Raw genomic sequence first — 6,000 nt, 5'->3', positions numbered from 1 at the left:
TTGTCTTATTGCTGTAGCTAGGCATTCTAATACTAGATTGAAGAGAAGTGGAGAGAGTGGACATCCTTGTCTTGTTCCTGAGTTAAGAGGAAATCGCTTTAGTTTTTCATCATTAAGTATAATGCTGGCTGTAGGTTTTTCATATACAGCCTTAATTGTATTGAGGAATGTTCCATGGATTCCTAATTTTTCCAGAACCTTAATCATAAAGGGGTGTTGGATATTGTCAAATGCTTTTTCTGCATCTATTGAGATAACCATGTGGTTCTTATCCTTGCTCCTGTTGATGTGATGAATTATATTAATTGATTTGCGTATATTGAACCAGCTTTGTATCCCAGAAATGAATCCTGTTTGATCATGGTGTATGATTTTTTTGGATGAATTGTTGAAGTCGATTGGCCAGAATTTTGTTGAGAAGTTTTGCATCAATGTTCATCAAAGAAATGGATCTATAGTTCTCTTTCTTTGATAAGTCCCTGCCTGGTTTTGGGATGAGGGTTATGATGGCTTCATAGAATGTGTTCAGTAGTGAACTTTCACTTTCAATTTCATTGAAGAGTTGGAGTATTGGTGTGAGCTCTGCTTTGAAGGCCTTGTAGAATTCCGCTGTAAAGCCATCTGGTCCTGGGCTTTTCTTAGATGGGAGGTCTCTTATTGCTATATCTATTTCAATGCTTGATATGGGCCTGTTAAGAAGGTTTAAATCATCTTGGTTTAGTTTTGGCATGTCGATATTTGCTAGGAAAAGGTCCATTTCTGCCAACTTCTCAAACTTATTAGCATAAAGTTTTGAGAAGTATTCCCTTATAATGTTCTGAATCTTCGTTGTTTCTGTAGTGATGTTTCCATTCTCATCTCTGAGTTTATCTATTTGGGTGTGTTCTCTTCTTTTTCTGATAAGATTTGCTAAGGGTCTGTCAATTTTGTTTATTTTTTCAAAGAACCAACTCTTTGTTTTGTTGATTCTTTCTCTGTTTTTTTTTTGGATTCTAATTCATTTAATTCTGATTTAATTTTAATTATTTCTTTCCATCTACTGGATTGGGGTTTATCTTGCTGCTCTTTTTCAAGAAGGCTCAGATGTCTCATTAAATTGTTGGTTTCAGATCTCGCCAATTTATTGATGTAGGAACTCACAGCTATAAACTTGCCCTTGAGTACTGCCTTTGCTGTGTCCCAGAGGAGCTGGTAATTTGTGTGTTCATTTTTGTTAAATATCATGAACATTTGAATTTCCTTTCTAATCTCTTCCATGACCCACTCGTGATGCAGCAGTGTGTTGTTCAGGCTCCATGTGATACCGGACTTTCTTTGGTGGCTTTTGACGTTGAGTTCTAATTTTATTCCCTTGTGGTCTGAGAGAATGCAAGGTATAACTTCAGTGTTTCTGAATTTGGACAAATTTGCTTTGTGGCCTAAAATGTGGTCTATTTTAGAAAATGTTCCATGTGCTGCTGAGAAAAACGTGTATTCTGATGCTGCTGGGTGAAATATTCGGTAGATGTCTGTTAAATCCAGTGATCTATGCAGTTGTTTAGATCTGCGGTTTTTCTGGTGAGTTTTTGCCAAGTTGATCTATCTAGTGGGGAAAGTGGTGTGTTAAAATCCCCAACAATTAATGTCTTTGGATCTATGTGGGATTTGAGGGAAAGTAGTGTTTCTTGGATAAATTTGGGTGCTCCATTGTTTGTCAAATAGATAATTAGAATTGTAATATCCTCCTGAAGGAGAGATCCCTTAATTAGTATGTAGTGACCTTCTTTATCTCTTCTCACTAATTTTAATTTGAAATCTATTTTATCTGATATTAGGATTGCAACTCCCGCCTGTTTATGGGGGGCATTTGCTTGGTATATTTTGTTCCAGCCTTTCACATTGAAAATGTGTTTGTTTTTATGGGCAAAATATGTGACTCCTGAAGGCAGCAGACAGAAAGATCTTGCTTTTTAATCCAACTGGACAGTCTATGTCACTTAATTGGAGAGTTAAGTCCGTTAATGTTGAGAGATAGGACTGAGAGGTATTTGGGAGTACCTTCCATTTTATCCACCTTCTTGGAGGCTGCAGCTACTGGGTTCTTCCTATGGTTCTTGGATTCTCAGTTTGGGTGTGGTTTCTTGGCCTTTATTGTGGTCTTGTTGGTTTTCTATGTGTAGGACATCTTGAAGTATCTTTTGTAGGGCTGGTTTGGTGGAGATATATTGTTTCAATTTTTCTTTGCTATGGAAGGTTTTTATTTAACCTTCAGTTATGAAGGAGAGTTTAGCTGGTTACAGAATTCTTGGTTGATAGTTGTTTGTCTTTAGGGCATGGCATACTTCATTCCAGGCTCTTCTTGCTTTGATTGTCTCTGCTGAGAAATCTGAGGTGATTCTAATTGGTTTCCCTTTATAGGTGATTGATCTTTTCTCCTTGACAGCTTTAAGGACCTTTTCCTTGGTCTGAATTGATCCTGTGTGGATTATAATGTGACCGTGGGATGTCCTATTCTGGTCTGGTCTATTTGGAGTTCTAAAAGCTTCTTGTATCTGAATAGGCCTATCTTTTTTCATGTTTGGGAAGTTCTCTGCTAGGATCTTGTTAAACAAATTTCCTAGACCATTAACTTCTGTCTCTAGGTGCTCCTCTACACTCACTATCCTCAGATTAGGCTTTCTGATGGTGTCTTCCAAGTGTTGAATAGATCTATCATATTTTTTGGATTTGTCTTGGAGGGTTGTATGTTCTTTCTCTATAATATCTAGGCTGTCTTCAATCCCTGAGATTCGATCTTCTGCATGGTCTAACCTACTATCGAGACTTTCTACTTTGTTTTTTTATTTCTTTTCCTTCTAGTTGGTTGGCTTTGATGGGTTCAAATTCTTTGTTGGAGCTTTATTTTAGATCTTGTATGAACTTCTTTACTTCCTTAACTTGGTGTTCAGTGTTTATTCTCAAATCACTTAGTTGATTGGTTATAGTTTCCTTGGACTCCCATTCTTTCTGTTGGGTTCCATTCAGTATTCCCTTTGTGGTCTCCCTGACTTCTTTCAGCCCTCTGTTTATGAACTCCATGAATGCCTTTAGTGATCTTTCTATATTATCATCCTGCTCTCTCAATTCCTGTATTACTCTTTGATTAACTTCTTCACATTCACGCAGTTCCTGTAGCTCTCTTTGAGTGATCTCAGCCTGCTCATGCCATTCCTGACTTTCTCTTTGACTGATCTCAGCCTGCTCACGCCATTCCTTTATTTCTCTTTGAGTGTTCTCAAGCTGCTCACGCAATTCCTGTATCAATCTTTGAGTAGCTTCCTCACGCACACGATATTTCTGTATTAACCTTTGTTTTGCCTCCTCTCTCTCCCTATCATGTTCATACAGAGTCCTTTGCAGGTTTTCAATCTTTTCATTTACCACGTTTACCATTAGTGTTTGTAGAGCTTTTTGGGAACTCTCCTCTGGATTATTCATTATCTTTTCTGTCCTGATTATTATGCGTGGGGAGTTGAGATACCCGGACTTGCTATTTTTCTTGTGTTTTTCCAGCTTGTTCTGCCCATTTGGGATGAAAGTAATACCAGTTTTGTGCTAGCACACTGTTTTAAGGCAAACATCAACCAAAGTCTGTAGTTGCACAGTCAAAAGTCTGCAGATACAATCTAGTTCAACAGATATACCTATTCAACATCAAACAACTATGTATTAATGGGCTACAAACTGCAAAGAAGAATTTGGAAAACAGAAATTATTAGGTTTAGGGAGAGATGTGGGTAAAAAATAGGCATAGAGGGATGTGGAAAGGCAGTGGGAGAGTTAACTAAATCATAATCTCAAAGCAGGAAATAGGTTGGATAGAATGATAGTAGACAGAGAAAAAAAGAAGAAAGAGAAAGAAAAATTACAAGAAAAAATAGAAAATTAAAAATTAAGAAGTGCAACACTTAAAAATTATGCAAATTTGAAAACATAATATTCAGAAAAGAATGTGGATAGAATAAGAGAAGGGGAGGGATAGAAAGGAGATGTGAAAAACTTAAAAATGCTTAAAATATTATATAGGTATAAAGAGGTAATACTGCTATTAAGGAATTTAAGTCTAAGAGGTTTTAAATTGAGTAATAAATTTCTGAATTAAGTGTGTACACAATGTGTGCTAAGGTCTAATAATCGACTATGGGTATATCTGAGGATGAACAGAACAGCAATTAAGTCATGCAAAGAAGAATGAAAGAGAAGAAAATCAGTTTAGTTCTTTTATGAATAGAGTCTTGAGCCTTTTTCCCCCTGGCCAGACTTGAATCAACATCCTCCTCTTCCTCCCCATAGCCCCAGCTATGTTGTGCAGCACTGTGCCTGGCTGCTTAAAGCCTGCTGAGCTGCTGGAGTGACAGCAGCTGTAAAGTGCAGCTGAGCCCTTACAGGATGCCTGGCACGCGGAGTGCATGCATGCTTCCATTCCATCTTCTTCCCCATGTTGGAGTGGGGGTAAGAGGATTAATACATGCACCTGCAAGTGTGGATTGGCCAACCTCCCTCCTTTAGAGTTGATGCTGAGTCTTTGTAGATTGCACGCACAAAGCTCTCTGACCTTCATATATTCTTTCAAAATCCCTTATTGTAACACTTCCTCCAATATTCAGAGAGGAATAAACACAATTTAGGGCTTGAAACAAATTTTGGGTTGAATGGGAGATTCATAGTTTTTTGAGTCTCAGCTTAACAGTGCCAGGTTACATGGTACAGGTCATAGAGAAGGAATGAAGAAGGGGTAAAGAAAGGAGAAATGGGGGCTCTCTAGGCCCTCTGGGGAAGGCTCAGGGAAGCTGTCTCCCCTGTGGTTCCAGGTCTGCTGTGGAAAAGTGCCAATGAAAAGATTGGGAACTACCCCACAATAAGGAACATGATGTGTGGGAGAAGAGGTGTTGTGTAATCTGGTAGAAACCTCTTATTCCATATAATCTGAATTGTGGAGTTTTATGTGGTAACCATAATTAGAGTGAGATCTGTTTCAAACAACTTGAACTTCACAGCCTCCCTTTGACAAGAGAGAATTGATAAGCCAAGCCACATTTAGGAATTAGAGCTAACGGAGGCCTTAAGATGAATTCAGGAACAAATTGCCACTCAGCTGCTGCTCAACTCCACTGTCTTAGCTCAACTTCTCACCCTTGTTTGGTATTTATATCTCTTTTTACCTTGATCTTTGTAACTGGAAGAAAGTAATTAGCCCACATTTTCCTCTAAAGTATGTTATGATGATATTTCATAGAATTTGAATTTTGTAGAAGTGTTTTTAAAAATATTCACCTCCACCACCAATAATCTGACAAGTCCGAAATTATGCACTTTAGCGTCATATCTGATATCCCTTGAATTTTCTGCTCAGAGGAAATATTGTGTAAAGGAATGAAAGTTGGGGAAGTGGCGCTGTGGCTCAAGTGGTAGGGCGCTAGCCTTGAGCTGAAGAGCTGAGGGACAGCGCCCAGGCCCTGAGTTCAAGCCCCATGACCGACCAAAAAAAAAAAGGAATGAAAGTTGGACTTGGGTCCACAAGACTTCCCTCTTAATAGCTGGCCTTAAGCAAGTCACCAGCTTGTTAATACGTTGGGCTGTTTCCTTGCTCACCCAGGGTAGTTACCTTTGCAAGGTTGCAGTAAGGATGAGGAATCAGGGAAGAGTGAAGGGGGTTGGGTACCATTATGGCCAACGAGAATAAAATCCTTCCATTATAATGGCTGCTATTCCTTACCAGAACACCAGACTGACAATGTTTGAGCCCATCCTCAGCTTCATTCCTGTCCCTCAGAGTGGGTGGGCAGTGCTTGATTTCTGCCCCACTGGCTCCCTACTTCTCCCAGGGGTCTGAGAATTTGCAGTGGTAACTGGGTAACTGGACATGGGTTTAAAGGCTTTTTGAGGCTGCTGCTACATATATAGTCTAATAGTTGATTCCAAAGCTACTTTTTCTGTCTCTGCCTACTCTTGGAGAAGCTCTACTGGATTTGGGTTAATCTC

The 6,000-nt window shown here is 39.0% G+C and overlaps 1 protein-coding gene across 1 annotated transcript in view; it reads left to right on the top strand.

Moving 5' to 3' along the window:
• The window catches only part of Ttc39c (tetratricopeptide repeat domain 39C), a 90,964-nt gene that overhangs the window by 75,167 nt on the left and 9,797 nt on the right, over window positions 1-6,000 (top strand). The window lies entirely within an intron of this gene.

The sequence above is a fragment of the Dipodomys ordii genome, unplaced genomic scaffold (assembly GCF_000151885.1).
Source record: "Dipodomys ordii isolate 6190 unplaced genomic scaffold, Dord_2.0 Scaffold25, whole genome shotgun sequence".
Taxonomy (NCBI): Eukaryota; Metazoa; Chordata; class Mammalia; order Rodentia; family Heteromyidae; genus Dipodomys; species Dipodomys ordii.
Note: the sequence above shows the minus strand (reverse complement) of the source record. Positions and strands in the feature narration are given on the sequence as shown.